Source organism: Polypterus senegalus, chromosome 11 (genome assembly GCF_016835505.1).
Source record: "Polypterus senegalus isolate Bchr_013 chromosome 11, ASM1683550v1, whole genome shotgun sequence".
NCBI lineage: Eukaryota > Metazoa > Chordata > Cladistia > Polypteriformes > Polypteridae > Polypterus > Polypterus senegalus.
Genome location: NC_053164.1, coordinates 43,890,714 through 43,908,021, shown reverse-complemented (window position 1 = coordinate 43,908,021; position 17,308 = coordinate 43,890,714). Strand labels below are relative to the sequence as shown.

General features: G+C 37.6%; 1 protein-coding gene across 2 annotated transcripts in view; it reads right to left on the bottom strand.

Annotated features, from left to right (window-relative positions):
* Positions 1-17,308, bottom strand: part of zmat4a (zinc finger, matrin-type 4a) — a 459,635-nt gene that overhangs the window by 103,458 nt on the left and 338,869 nt on the right. The window lies entirely within an intron of this gene.

Below are 17,308 nucleotides of genomic sequence, written 5' to 3'. Positions count from 1 at the left end.
TCCTTAAAATTGAGCAATATTTTTTCCAGCGTGGATGAGGGTGCAAGATGAGGAAAATCTGGAAGGTTCTGTTTAACAAAGTTCCTGATTTGAAGATAGTGAAAGAAATGTGTAGCTGGAATGTTAAATTTGGAATGTAATTGTTCATAGGATGCAAAGACGTTGTCTATATAAAGATCTCTAAGCAAGTTAATTCCTACTTTTTTCCAGATATTAAGAACTGCATATGTTTGTGAAGGTTGAAAGAGTTACAGCATTTAGCAGTTGTACTTCTCTACAAGCTAACATATCTGTGACTTGAAATTTGTAAGTAATTTTAGATAAAGATTTGATCTAAAACAATAACATTAAAATAACCTAATCTGGCAAGTTTCATACAAGTCAGCAATATGTTAACTACTGGTTAGTAGGGTCACTGTAGGAAAAAAACACATCAGTTACTGTACATACTGTAAATTACTGTACAGTAAACATAAACAGCGAGCATTCAGCTGCAGGACAAAGGCTGCTAGAGTGAGGAATGAAACAACTCCTTTGAAGGAGGCCACAAGCCTCCAGTGTGAGGTTAGCTGCAGTAGGACTGCTGTTTATTCAGAGCAGGCACACATCGATGAATTCAAATGTGGTAGCAGAAAATCAGAAAAACAAGTCGAAAACAAAACAAGAACAAAGTGACAAGACTGGCACAAACAGCAGCTGCTGTCACTTTGATTGCTTCACTTGTCTCAGAGACCAAAGTGTCATATTCTCTTGCTGGCTCACTCCCCTCAACTTAATGCTTTCAAGCACTCGTAAATGTCAGCCAGAACTCCAGGACTTCTCCCAAATGAGGTTCCCAGTTGGATGCCGTGGGTCCAACAGCCTTGAGCGGTGTGCTTGTTACAGGGATTAGTGCCTTTAACTCCACATAATTGTTAACATGACTGTGCTTAACATTTGCAGACAAAAAAGAAGCCAATAAGAGAGCAGAGTGCTACAGGCGGTGCGTCTTCTTTTGATATTTTAGTAAAGTAGGTCAGGGAGCTGCAGGCCTTGTCAGACCTGAAGTGCATGTTGAGATGTTTAATCATAAGAGCCACAAGTCCGGAGGATACCTCTTCTGCCTCTGCTGTTCACTCTTTCTTACTCTAAGAAGCTAATCTGCTCATGTTCTATGAAATCTGTCAGCAAGCCCTGCAAACACAAACACCAGGACAATTTTGACCAGTAATCTCCTAGGAGAGGATGTCTATAGTAGTTTTATGACTTAAATCTTTTAAAGGCTAATGGAATCATTGGTTCAAACTGCTGACGTGTTTCTTTGGGTTGCAGCTATCCTGAGCATTCAATAACCCATGACACAGCTGTTTCTCACGTCATTTCATGTACAGTAGGGTGTGAAATGCTTAGGTTTGCAAGGCAATATTTTCTGCTGCCCTTATCTTCATTTTCATCTTTTACTTATTCAGGCAGTGTAGTCTAGTGGCTAAGGCATTGGACTAGAAATCACAAAGTTTCTGATTAAATTCATCTTATGACTGTACTGGTGTTTACATTGTCAAAATGTCAAAAGTATGCATTAGAAAATAATAATAGCTACAGTAATGAATGTAAAACTTAAGGGTCACAAGGAAACAAACTGGTAAAAAAAGCTTGCAATACGTATATTGAGTTCCATGTACAAACTCTCAGTTTATGTACATTTGCTACTGGTTTGAAGGAGCACATTATAGTTAAGAGCGTCAACAGCACTATTTATAAACTATATTGGTTTGTGTGCATACTGATTTCTATATTGATTCACACATACATACTTTTGCTTTGCATTCGTATCATATTGGTTCATGAGCACTGCATTCATATACTATTGCTCTCCACATAAACCATATTGTGTTTTTGGTGTGCATGTTGTTTTGCACTTACATAAGAGCTTGTACTGGTTTTCTGGGTGTACTAAATATTAAATATTGTACTGGTTTTATGTATGTTTGAACCTATGAATATCTTGTGCTGGTTATACATGCATACTTCATGTATTTTATGTGTGCACTGCATTGGTTTACTGTACTACACTATACACTTTACTGATGTAATGAATGATTTCTAGTGGTTTTACTGAATTGATTTTTTTTTTGCATTTTGGTTTATGTTTGTCTGTACTCTTGGTTTTGTGTGTGTCTGGTTTAGCTTTTATATTTTGTGACGAGCAGCCATTGCCATTTCCTGGCTGGGACACCAGCTGGATGGAAGGGCCGGGGGAGACCTCCTTGATGGCTGTGTCACCAATGATTCCCACAGGGCATGCTGGGAGTTGGAGTTTGGCACCACCCTGTTGGGGTCCATGAGGGTTCCCAGGGGGATTTGCAGAACCCTAATTTGGGTTTCCATCACACCTGGGAGTAATTCCAGGTCTGATTAATGAGCCACCTGGAACACTCCCAGAACCATCATAAAAGGAGCCGCCTCACTTCACTCAGAGAGCCAGAGTCAGCATCAAGAGGGATGAAGCTTGCCAGGAGGAGTTAAGGCAGAAGGAGACAGAGAGAGAAGGAAGACAAAGTACTGTGTGCATGGGACTGTGTTTTACTGGGCTCTGTACTGTGCACTGCAGATGGGAAACGATTGAAAAGCGTTTACCACTGAAATAATAAAGCCTTGTGTTGGGCTGCAATTCTGTCTGTGCCTGTTGCATCAGGGTTGGGGCAGCTGGAGCACCCGTGGTTTCCACAATTTGTAATGGTTTTATGTACACTGTATATTTATGTGTTTTTTTCATAAACTAGCAAAATACCCGCGCTTCGCAGCCGAGAAGTAGTGTGTTAAAGAAGCAATGAAAAAGAAAAGGAAACATTTTGAAAATAACGTAACATGATTGTCAATGTAATTGTTTTGTCACTGTTGTGAGTGATGAGTGTTGTTGTCATATATATATATATATATATATATATATATATATATATATATATATATATATATATATTTACACACACACACATAAACATATATATATATACATATCTATACATATACACATATATACATACATATATATATATCTACATATACACATACATATACACACACACATAAATACATACACACATACATATATACATACACACACATATATACACACAAATACATATATATATACATACATACACACATATATAAACATATATATACATATACATACATATCTACATATATACACACAGCTATTTCGTATCAGTGCAATACGCTGCTTGTTAAAATGGATAACTCCCGCTCTTACGCAAGTCTGTGGATATTATGAACTATCAGATTTGTTCAAGTTCTATTTAAATTTTAAATAGAAGGAATTTTTATTTAGTCGACAGAAATATCTTTGGTAGGAATGGTAAAAACAGACAGGAATATTATTCCTGAATAAATCAACTCAAACCTTAAACAACTTATAATATTTTGCTCTCCATAAAAATATATCCTGTCTAAATTATACAAGTTAGAAATAAAGTAAACGTTAAAAGAACAAACATTCAAATTTCTTTACTCTTATGTAATTTTATATAAAAATAAACTTAGATTTTAAATATCCCAAAAGATTTTGCTCTCCATAAAAATATATCCTGTCAAAATTATACAAATTCAAATATGAACATGCTGCATAACAAAACCTGGAAATATAAATAAAATGTGTTCCTTTCAGCAATAACAAATCAAATCATTCAGTTGTCTTTGCTCATATGTCATTTTAGAGCTGGATGCCTGGCATCTTTTTTTGGCAACAAGTTCGTTTCTGTTTGGTGTGAGGTTCTGTGTTGTGGAGATTCTCAGGATGGATTGCAGGTGCTCATCAGTGAGGCGACTCCTGTGTGCTGTTTTGTTAGTCTTTATCACTGAGAAGAGCTTCTCACACAGATATGTGCTACCAAACATGCACAAGGTTCGAGCCGCATGTAGACGGACTTTTTGTTCTTCAAAGTCACCAAAGCGCCGCAAACTCAGTGCGCAGTGCGCCAGTTTATCAGCAAAGTGCGATTTGGGAACACCGTAGTGACGACTTGGTTTAACATTACTTGGCAACAGGGAAATGGGGCAAGGTGAACTGGTGCATTTGTGTCTCCCATAAAAGCAGCTTCACTTGAAATCACTTTGTGATTGTGCACGGTTAAAACGTCCGCTGAAGTGTCAGATTCTTATTTAATTATGCTGCTTTCTGTATCTTCTGCATTGCATTCAGGTTACCCTGATGTTTTGTCTCATAGTGCCGCCTTAGATTAAATTCTGTAATTACAGCCACATTAGCTCCACAAATGAGACACACGGGTTCAGTAAACATATACTCAGCCTCCCATCGGTTTTAAAGGCTCTATTTTCAGAATCAACTTTTCTCTTCAGCATCGGTGAGCTAGCTTCGCAATAACTTGCAGCATCATAAGCTAGACTTGATTAACGCGTAAGTGTTCGCAAGGCAGCTGAAGCGCTGCATTATGGGATCTGTAGTTTATTGTGTTACCAGCGCTTCATATACCCGGCTTTAATAACAATAATACAGTATATAAAATGATCTCGGGGCGGATATAATTACACGCCGGGCGGATGTGGCCCGCTGCCCTTGAGTTTGACACATATGGACTAAATAGAACTTGAAAAGATATATTTTTCAAATGTGATCGCAATTCAGATAGAGTTGACGCCAAGACTACAGCCTGCATGCCTCAATAAGTCATCCTCCCTCGCTCTTACTTTTTACCGCTCATCTAATGAATACACTGAGTATGGCTTTACCAAAACAATCATTGATGGCTAATAAAGTATCCATTATTCGAGTATGTAGATCGGGATATATATATATACATATATATATATATATACCCGTCGCAGCGAGAAGTAGTGTGTTAAAAAGCTAGAAAAGAAAAGGGAACATTTTAAAAATAACGTAACATGACTGTCAATATACAGTATTTGTTTTGTGAGTGTTACTGAGTGTTGCTGTCATCAAGGATTTGATTATCATTATTTCTTTCAATCAGGTTCGTATTTGTAGGATGTGTTGTGTTCAAGTTACATTCCGTGTTTGTCAATCGCTGTAAAGATGACAGGTTTCATTCATCGATTCGCTTCTTACTGCATCAATAAACAGCTCGCCTTCTTCTTTATCTGAGACCTGACACACTGCATGCACGGGTTTTTTACACTGTCTTCCTTTAGGGGACATTGACTTTTTCCAACGTGTGCTTTGTTTCCGCAGTAGTTGGATTTATGAATATGCTTATATGTATCAGACGCCTCGTATTTTTTGCTGCCTTTTCAATTGTGTAATTCGGTTTTGTTCAGCTTTTGGAACTGTTGCTTTTATCTGTGCACGCGCCAGTTCACGGAGCCACTCGGTGTACATGCATCGAAGGTTCCCAGCTGTGCTGGTGCCATCTGCTATGTCCATGGCTGTATTTAATGTTACCTTAGTCCTGGCACTTAAAACTTTCTCTCGCAGTTTCGCTGAGTTTGTGTCAAACACCACCCTGACCATCTCATCTTCCTCTCCATAAGCACAGTCCTTCACCCGTGAATATTTACCCGTGGCAGTTTGCTATTGGATTGCCGCTGACGGACGGCCTTATATGGGCAGGCACTAAATTACAAACGCCAGCGCAGCCTGTCTATGAACTTAATTTAAAGTGTAGGTTTACATCGTGCTTTGTTTCCGAAGTAGCAGAACTCATGAATATGGTTGTATATGTCACTCGCACGCTTCTTATTGTTTCGCTGCCTTCTCAATTATATAATGCATGTTTTCTTCAGCGCTTTTTTGAGGTCTTCCTGGTTTTCTATGTACTGCGTGATTACGTGGGAGGCGTGATGATGTCACACGAAACTCTGCCCCCACAGCGTTGAAGCTCATCTCCATTACAGTAAATGGAGAAAAACTGCTTCCAGTTTTGACCATTACGCGTAGAATTTCGATATAAAACCTGCCCAACTTTTGTAAGGAAGCTGTAAGGAATGAACCTGCCAAATTTCAGCCTTCCACCCACACGGGAATTTGGAGAATTACTGATGAGTCAGTGAGTGAGTGAGTGAGTGAGGTTCTTTGCCTTTTATTAGTATAGATAAATTCTTAATTCTACTTAATCCCATTTAGGGTCACAAATATAGGAAAGAGAAATCTCAGATTAGTATCAGAGATCTGCGAATCACAGAGGTAGGCAACCACATAGTCATTATGTGTTATGTCTGATCAGATCCTTGATCATGACCTGCTTTGTCTTTTAGAATACTTTAATGCTCATTATATGCTTTTACCTGTCAACCAGCTCTACAGGTTTATTAAGATGTGGTCTATGATGGAAAACTTGGGGGTTGGTGGCAGGATTGGCACTCCAGCCACTGTAAAAAAACCTCACACTGTTCCAGTGTGGTGCTGAGGTGTCATCCATTGCTTAGCTACACTTGGGTCCCAATCACGGTGGTCCATCATGTGGTGGGTGCAGCAACACACTGTAATTAGCACATTCTGCCAACTATTTTGTACTTGGCAATCTATAATAGAGCTACTTCATTTACTTAATCAAGTTTTTTGTAATCTGAAATTTGTGATTTTATAATTTAACCAAATTCTTATTCCCAGCCTGTTGAAGCTTTTTGCTTTTTTCTCAATTTTTTTTTCACATGCAGTTTGGCAACTTTCTGTTTAGCCTCATGGCTACTACTGTTTTCCAGGCTTCACCTATTATTTTTGAAGTATATTTTTCATATTTTTTTCAACTAAATCCAGAGCTTGACTTTGATTTGTTAACACTATGAATGCGAGGGACGAGTTAAGTAATGTCTCTTTGAGCCTGTCAAGGCATGATGTGCAAGAGAGCTTGTATCTCAGTATACAGCCACAATAAAAGCAGCCAGCTTGCTCAGTTACCTATGTGGCACACGGCTGGGAGTGGTACCCAGCCGGGACGCCCATGAGGACCGGAGGCGGGCTTGCGCCTCCTCCAGACCATGAGGGGGCGACCGCCCTGGTTGCTTTGGGAACCATGGGTAGAGAGCATTGAAGCTCAGCCCTGTAGGGGCCCATGGTCACCACCAGGGGGCGCCCCAATGCCTACAGAGCCCTGGACTTCCGGGTGTGGGGGAAGAGGATCGGGGGGAAGAGGATCGGGGACACCCGGAAGTGCTTCCGGGTACGCAGCTGGCACTTCCGCCACACTGGGGAGTGCCGGTAGAAGATTGCCGGGAAGCACCTGGAGCACATGCAGGTGACTATGAAAGGGGCCACCTCCCTTTATTCAGGGCTGGAGTCAGTTGAGGAGAAGGACAGAGCTTGAAGGAGAGGAGTGGAGGTGGCCTGAAGCAATAGAGGCATAGTGTGAGGCCTGGACTTTGATAGATAGATAGATACTTTATTAATCCCAAAGGGAAATTCACATAATCCAGCAGCAGTATACTGATACAAAGAAACAATATTAAATTAAATCAATCAATCAATCAATCAACATTTATTTATATAGCACATATTCATACAAAAAAATGTAGCTCAAAGTGCTTTACAAAATGAATAGAGAAATAGAAGACACAATAAAAGATAAACATAAGTCAACATTAATTAACATAGAATAAGAGTAAGGTCCGATGGCCAGAAAAAACAAAAAAAACTCCAAAGGCTGGAGAAAAAAATAATAAAAAAATATTAAATTTAAATTAATTTATTAAATAGTAATAAAAATGAAAAAAATTAAAATAAAATTAATGTTAGCATTTACTCCCCCGGGTGGAATTGAAGAGTCGCATAGTGTGGGGGAGGAACAATCTCCTCAGTCTGTCAGTGGAGCAGGACAGTGACAAAAGTCTGTCACTGAAGCTACTCCTCTGCCTGGAGATGACACTGTTCAGTGGATGCAGTGGATTCTTCATGATTGACAGAAGTTTGCTTAATGCCCGTCGCTCTGCCACAGATGTTAAACTGTCCAACTTTACTCCTACAATAGAGCCTGCCTTCTTAACAAGTTTGTCCAGGCGTGAGGCGTCTTTCATCTTTATGCTGCCACCCCAGCACACCACCGCGTAGAAGAGGGCACTCGCCACAACCATCTGGTAGAACATCTGCAGCATCTTACTTTGGGGGAGTTTTGGGGGTTTGTGTGTGCACTTATTGTACATACAACCCGGGTCTCCTAACTGCAAAGCAGCAGCGCTACCCACTGCGCCACATGCCACCCGTATTTAAGGAATGCTGAACCTAAGTAATTGTGGTGATGGCAGATTGATTTTTTTTTTTCATGTTTTCATGCTGAACAGAGAACAAAATTTCTGACCAATGTTTGCTGTTGACCAATGCTGAACATCAAAATGTCCTTGAATAAATCTCAAGGTATTTATGTTGCAAAATCCACATGTTAAGTCATCCATTCACATTGTCCCAAACACATGCATTTTTCATAAAGCGATGTTAAAAAATCATCTCTGGAAAACTCTTTTCTAAATGAAAATAGAACACACTCAGACATGAACAAACATTCAAATTGTAGATGTGCCTCCTGTCGTTACTTTTTGATAGTCATAGCTAAAGTATGTCAGGTTTTTTAAGCTGCGGTCTATGAAATTACTCGAGTAAATTGACTTTGAATTTGTTGAAGTGTCATGGATGTGCACAAGTACAAGTCTTATCTCTTACTGAAAGTGTTCACTAGTTTTTCTTTAGCTTTTAATAAAACTTTGAATCTAATTTTACATGGATTTTAGTGTACACTATTGTTGATATCATGTGAAACACAATGTTAACCAATGAGCTATTATTGGGATGGACTCCTGACCAATGTATGTGGTAAGGAGATGGGTCCACAATTCAAATCCTCTGCAATATCTGACAATGTTCCCTTTTTGTTCATGAGATAATTTTCCAGAAGTGGTATATGGTGAGCTGCAGGGTGAAGTAGAAAGATGTCTGCACAGCTGCCCTACCACATAGAAATGCTCCATCTAACAATATTTTTGTAAATATACATTTGTATGGAATGTGTGTGAGAAGGCCCATGAGAAAAAAAATCATAGTAAAATAGATGAAAGGTCAAAACCAGAAGATTTCACAAGAGGAATTCCTTTGAAAATAACAAAAGTCAAAAATGGGTTTTGCATCTGCAGACTTGAATAAAAGATGGCCACTCAGCCGACCCATAAACCCTTGTTCCAAAATGGTCAAGGTCATGACCTCTGTGAGCACACCCCCAACAACCGGAGTATTATCGGAAAGGGATCTACAAAATGGTGACACTTGATTGAAATAAACTGTTGTTGAATATGGTCAAAAATTATTTATAGAACCAAATTAGGAATTTTAAAAATTAATAAAAAAAATTAGAATCCATGACTAGAAAACTATATGTAAAAACTTGAAGCTATTTAAAAAATGTACTAAAAATTAATTAAAATTCCTAATCCAAAACATTTTTGAGCATACCATTAGATGTCTCGACAACGACTTGAGTAACATGAGAATTTTTTTCATGAACTTTTTAATACTGTTTGGTATTGTGCTGTTGTGGTCACCACAGACTGTTATCTTTAATTAGTTGTGTTAGTGAATTAAAGGAGTGGATGCACTTGTCTTTAAACACAGTTAAAACAGAGACGTTAATTACTGGAGGGAATTACGCTGATTACAACAGTATTTTGACATTATTTAACTCAGTTGGAATCACCATTAGTTTTACTGAATCAGCCCACAATCTAGACATTTTCTTTGACTCTAGTATGTCATTTAAAGTGCACATACAAAATTGTCCAGACCATGTTTTTTCCATCCTAAAAATGTTGGGAAATTAAGTCATTTTCTAAATTTGCGGGATACTGAGAAATTAATTCATGCATTTATTTCTAGTAGGATTAACTACTGCAATGTGGTGTTCACTGGATGTTCAAACTGTTCTTTATACTTATTCCAGTTAATCCAAAATGCTGTTATAAGAATTATTACAAGAACAAGAAATACAAACACTTCACTCCAGTTGTTAAATCCATACACTGGCTCCCAGTTAAGTTTAGGGCAGAGTTCAAAATCCTCCTTTTAACATATAAAGCCTTAAATGGTCAAGGTCTGGCTTATTTATCTAAATTTATCATGACTTACAAACCAGAACACACATTAACATCTCATGATGGCGGACTACTTATGAGAAGACTCACTACTTCAGTTTAGCATATCCTGACTAGAGCTGATGATTAACTGTACAGACTGCATCTCTGTTGTTAGTCATTAGCACTACAACATAAGTAACATGATAATTACAATTTGTTACTATCCCTCACTTATTCTGTTTCTCTTCTTGGTACTCAAATGTGGCACTTGGTGCTGCTGTCCTACTGCCAAGTTGTTTGCCTGCCAAAGGAAAACACATTTCTAATGGAGGAGCACTGAAATCATCGGGTAGAAGGGTCCTTTCATCAGCGCTGGCCCAGCGTTGACTAAGCTGTGGAATGTAATTTATGCTGCACTTGTAATATTACTATTGTACTATAGTATTGCACTGAGGATTACTGTGTTCTGTTCTGTGTATTGTGTTGTATTTACCCCTTTTTTTGATGCCCACTGCACGCCCAGCCAACCTGGAAAGGGGTCTCTCTCTGAATTGCCTTTCCCAAGGTTTACTCCATTTTTTTCCTCCTACATGGGTTTTTGTTGGGAGTTTTTTATTGTCTTCTTTGTGTGATTTTGAGCTATACAAAAATTAATTGTAATTGTAATTATCATGTTATCTTCATTCTACACAAAAACAATTTTTCTGTCATTCTATTATATCAATATAATATCAATATATATCAATATTATATTCTATTCTATTAATAATATTTATAGTAGTACCAAGGTGAAAACTGTCAGCCATAAGGTGATATTTTCTTCTTAATCCAATAGGGAAAGGAGTTGTTATATTTAATTCATAAGGATAGTCAAAAGGACTGACCAAAAGTTGTTTCTAGGAAAGCAGGATAAAATGGTGACCAACATCCTAAATGCTAAGAAAAGTAGTTTTTAAGAGGCAAACAAATTGTCTGAGGATTATTGCAAGTAGCAAAAGACCTGGAAATGGTAAAGAAAAAAGACACAGTAAAGGATAAGAAAAAAGTTGAAACCAGAAATTCAAAATGGAGTGATAATATACAAATCAACTGACAAGACAAAAATTTAAGTCCAGAACGTAGGCTAGAATCAGAAAACAGAAGATCAACCTAGCAAAAGAGCATACTTGGAAATATGCTAACTACACTAATCCAAGTCTCATTTCATCTACCAAGAGCTACTGAAACCATCACTTATCTATAGCATCAATGTCATTGATATGACAATCAAGTTCACATGATGCTTCTAATGGCATCGCATAAATAGTAAAAACAAGATATTAGCCAGAAATAAAGATTAAAATACAAAATAGACAAAGAAACATGATCTGCTGCTCCACAAACCCCAACATATACAAAAACTAGCATGTAATAAATACTTATTATATTTACAGTGCTCAAAATGACAGAGCCAAAGGTTCAAAAACCCTACTAGCAAAATAGTGCCTATCGCAAAGAAAGCATAAGTGGAAATTGTGTTTTTATTTATATCCCGATGTTAGGATAAAAGGTATTGTGCATCGCTATCTTAAATAGCTTCGGCTATTAAAGTCATTTTGCATGGTGAGATGTGGATAAAGTGATGTCAACTGAGACAGCAACTGTAAACAAAATGGCAGTACAGTGATTTCTCGCTATATCGCGCTTCGACTTTCGCGGCTTCACTCCATCGCGGATTTTAAATGTAAGCATATCTAAATATATATCACAGATTTTTCGCTGGTTCGCGGATTTCCGCGGACAATGGGTCTTTTAATTTATAGTACATGCTTCCTCAATTTGTTTGCCCAGTTGATTTCATACAAGGGAGGCTATTGGCGGATGGCTTAGGAGCTACCCAATCAGAGCATGTATTACGTATTAACTAAAACTCCTCAATGATATACGATATGCTTCCCATGCGGTGCTTGATTGTTTGCTTTTCTCTGTCTTTCTCACTCTCTCTCTCATTCTCTGCGCATGACGGAGGGGGTGTGAGCAGAGGGGCTGTTTGCACAGAGGCTGTTTGCCTAGAGGATACGGACGCTCCTCTAAAAAATGCCGCTTTATCGCGGTGCTTCGGCATACTTAACAGCCCAAAAGCACATATAGATTTTTTGATTGTTTGCTTTTCTCTCTCTATCTCTCTCTCTCTCTGACATTCTCTGCTCCTGACACGCATTCCTTTGAAGAGAAGATATGTTTGCATTCTTTTAATTGTGAAAAAGAACTGTCATCTCTGTCTTGTCATGGAGCACAGTTTAAACTTTTGACTAAAGGTTGTTATTTCATGTCTAGAGGGCTCTAATAATGTTAACAGTGTGGGAGAGTTTATAAGGGCTTAAAATATATAAAAATAACCATACAAACATATGGTTTCTACTTCGCGGATTTTCATCTATTGCAAGGGGTTCTGGGACGCAACCCCTGCGATCGAGGAGGGATTACTGTACTCATTAAAACAATACAAAATGGTAGAATATACAGTATACAAAACTAATTGATCTTTTAAATGCTAAATAACTGAAAAAGCATAATGCCTACATGACAGGAATTTTTATATATGTATTTCTTGTTATTTATTCCATTAAAGATTACAGTGGCGACTTCATCTTGATGCCATTTTGTATTCTATTTTTCATATTTTTAAATGGACGCAGTTATAACATTTGAAGTGGCAGTTCCCATTGCTAGCCACACAGATGTCATATGATGGTGTGAGTCCAGAATATAAAAGATATTGAGGGAACAAAATGAAAAATAAAAACAGGGCAAAACAAGTGCAGCAACCACTGCAAACTATGATGAAGAAAAGGAATTAAACAGTTACTCTGATTGAAATAGCATAAGATGAACAACAAATGTAAAGGAACACACTGCTTTTATAAGCAAAGAAGTTGATCAGAGAGACAAGGTGAATTCGGAGTGCACATAGTCTCATAGCTACATATCCTAGCAAACTGTACCCCTGACTGGTGTTGACTTGGAGTCATCTCATTGCACAGCAATGGAAAATGATCTCATCAGGTCACTGTCAATGATGTTAATTGGATGATTCATAAAATAGCAGTAACCTCAAATAGAGTCAAGCTGCAGGCCTTCAGAGTTTCGCTCCATTAAGGAAGACGTCGCTTTACATTATACTTCAGTGATATTACTTGATACACCTGTTTATACTATGATTAAGATTAGGGTAGTGGGAGGAGTTATCTGACTCAAGTCAAATAAATCAAGTGACAAAAACATGCAATCCAATGGCTGTTCAGTGGACATCCTGAATCTCCTCTGATCACAGGCCTCACACACGATGATCTGCATATAAGAAGAGGTGGCTCTGGCTACAGAAGCCCTTAGAAAAGGAGAACTGGTAGTAATTGGAGGACAGCTGAAAGGGAAGGCTTGATTGGGCTAGATTAGTAATGTGCTTAAGTAAGGGCAAGAAAAATGTTTTATAATTGGAAATGGGATGAAACCCAGTACAGATCAGTAATGTCACAGTCTACTTCCACACAGTTACAGAAGCCATTAAGATAGCTAACAGAATGTTAGTTTTATATAGCATGATATGTAGATTAGAAGTCAAAGAAGGTTATAAGTACAGTAAGCTTTATAATGCACAGGTGAGGCCTCATCTGGAGTACTGTTTGCAGTCTTGGTCTCAACAGTGCTAGAGAAAGGCTACAGAAGAGAGATTAGTCAGATTCAAGAACCACAGTGTTTAAATTATGAGGAAAGACTGAAAGAGCTGAATCTTTTTACAAACAGATCAACAGGTGATATAACTGAAGTTTTTCAAATTGTGAAAGAAGTTAGTACAGTGGATCCAGGCTGTTACTTTAAAACATGGGGAACAGATTGAAACTAGTTATAAGTAAATTTCACACAAACATCAGTATGTTTTTCTTCACGCAAAGAAGCATAGACTCATGGAATAAATGACTAAGTTGTGGGGTATAGTAGTAGTACATTAGGGACATTCAACACTTGACTTGATATTATTTTGGAGAAATTAAGAGGATACAATTGTGAAGCTTGTTGGGTTGAATGTCCTGTTCTTGTCAAAATGTTTCTAATGTCCTAATGTTCTAGATTAGATGGAACTATTTCAGTTGAAGTATCCAATCATGAAGACTTCAACTGTTCCTTCCACTATGGTCACATATATATGGCTTAATTCATCTAAATACAGCTGGAAAGTGTTTTTTTCTTCAAACACAGCAAAAAAGCTGGTAATGGAGGGTTCATTTTTGAAATTTGCCTGTGACAGTTAAAAAACGAAAGACAGCCAATGTATCCTTGAATTTATTAAAAAGTATAGCAAGAAACCTGCTACAAAAATGCTAACAGAAGTCACTTGACAAATGAAATAGCAATCATATACCTGTGAATAGGTCGAGGAATGGGATATCACGCTCAATTTATAAAAAAATTTGTAGTGGACAAAAAACATCTATTCAAAACTAATGCTTCCATATCATAGCGCTCAATCTCACAGACAGATGCTACTCATTGCTTAATGCTTCTGAATGTTTCCTTGACCTAAGCAGAACAATACTTATCATTTTCCTGTCTAAACAAGATATTCCCAGAAGCAGTTATTATCATGATCATGATTTGCCTTCTAGTTTAGTGTGGCAGCCATACTTGTCAGGTGGCTGGGAAGTAATCTCCTGTGCTGTGAAACATCTTTATTGACTTTATATTTCCTCCATTCTAGCTTGGCATCTCATTTTGTTTTACAGTTAAATAATGGCTCTGTAAGGAGAGGAAAGATCAACCAGTTCAGACATCTGATAAAACAAATGGCTCTAAAGCTGCCCACAACAAAAATATTGTGATATGCTGCACTTGTTTATTTAAAGAAAAGCAACCATCTACCAGATAGACTTCAATTTCTCTATTTTCAACTTTTGTAAATCCTCATCTATTTAAAACCAGCCTATATCGTGTTTTAAACGTTTCCTCTTTCAAAACCTGTGTGATACACAATGGTGGATTTGAAACATAGTTTTAGAACTCTGAAAAAAATAACTCACGGCAATTGTACAATATGAAATTTTCACCCAACTTGTACGCTTCCAAGTTGTTTTTAAATTTGGCACATGTTATTGAAGGTCATTAAATTACCACTTGCTAGGTAAATGATACATTCCAGCATGATCCAAGTGGCTTATGGGCTCCCTATAGGTTTGACATCTCAAAATTGTGGGCATTGTATGCTTGAGTTCATCAGGTGTGAGACATCGAACAAGCCGATCCTGCATTTTAATTTCCAATGACCAATCAGGATGCAAATCTGTGTTTATGGTTTTGCAAACATGTATGCAAAAGTTCACAGATAGAATGGTTGAGTTGTGGTAAGACAACCAGACACTCTATAATATTTTTTTTAAGAAATATCATGATTGGTTACTAAGGAACAATAACCAGCAGCTACAAACTCTTTGTAAAATTGTATTTTTGTATTTTTAGCAGATAAGTGTGAATACTTAAGAGTTTAGGTATATTTAGCCTATTGTAAAAACAGGGAAACAGTGAAATATCACATCAGAAAATCAAAACACGTATGCTTTGTCATTTTAACATATGTTTCAATAATTGTCAGTTATTCCACTTCAGAGGTTAGATGTAATTCTGCAGAAAGCAGCTTGTAGAGTTCTCCGTACAGGCTGGTATATTTATTTCAATCACTTTCTTGCAAAGCCAGAATGAATGAAACATATAACGAGTTTCTCTGTGGTTATGCTGATTGATCTGTTATTTGAATAATACAATTTTATTTATTTCCAGCTATATGTATGACAAAGAGTAATATAACAATCAGACACATTTTTCTATGAACGAAGGATAAAAGATCAACACATCAGAAATATAATCAATCCAGTAAATCACAGAAAGAGTTAAGATTCATTAATCTAAAACACTATAAACTACACCCTTTACCAGTGCCGAGAGCTAATTAGTAATGAAGGGCTCATTATATCATACTTCCTTATACTGATTAAAACAACATTAGTTGAACATAGACATTGGCATGAACCCAGCGGTTTTATTTTAGAATAACATTAATGAATTCTTGCCAAATTGTAAAGAAGCTCTGTGAAAATAATCTAATTTTGAGTTATGAAGAGCACATTAGGATTCTTCCAGTTGAGCAAGTTTACATTGTTAACAATACAGTGTAGAAAATCACTGTAATTTATCACTAAATAGTCGAATCCCTTCTGATGTAACTCCAAACACTGCTGTGAGAGGATTTGGGGTATTTATTATAATTGAAAACTTATATCCTATCTAGGTCAGCACTACATGGTAGTGTTCACAATTACAGTCTAATCCCTGATATATTTTAGATCTTTTTGATCTTGATAGATATGTCTGATGTATAATTTTAAGTTAAATTTCAGTGTATTTTGTTCTGAGTTATACAGAATGAATTTTGTGAATCAGCAAATTACACTTCTTGCCTCAGATATTAATACAGAGGTCTTTCCCAGAGTTGTTTAAGGATGTCTAGGGCACTGTGATATTAGTTGATAAAGTCTAGTAATACTAAAAACATTTTCATAATTACTAGCTACAATGGCAGTGACATTCATGTCTTTGGTGATTTTTCCTATGAAGTCAGTAGACAGATTGGGAGAACAGGTTGCCAGATAGGGGTGTGCGGCACACATGATATCTCACCAAAAGGATGAAGATCCAAGTCTTAAAAGTCCTGGTGCTTCCTGTTTTGCTATACAGTTGCATGACATGGATGCTATCCAATGAACTGAGATGAAGACTGGACTCTTTCAGTACTGTGTCTCTTTGGAGAATACCAATGGTTTGACTTTGTGTTGAATGAGCGGTTGCTCACAGAGTCCCGAATGAGGCACATTACCTGCATTGTGAGGGAGTGTCAGTTATGGCACAAAAGCCATGTGGAATGATTCCCCAACGGTGATCCAGCTTGCAGTTCCTCATTGATGAGAACCAGAGCGGCAGGACCAGGCAAAGGGGATACCCACGTAATACCTGGTTATGGCAGATAGATGGTCATTTCTGGAGGATGTGACTGAACCATGTGTCTGCCTGAGGGGAATTGCCAACCAGGATCCCGAGCTGTTTCATTGTGTGGTGGATGCAGTAATGTGTTGTACTGGTGCATGCTTCCCAACCTGACCTGAATGGCTACAATAGTTTGGAATTTGGGTTCCTGATTCATAAAAATGCTAGAAATGGAGGTGAGGCATGAGGAGCTGCACTACTGTAGTCAAAC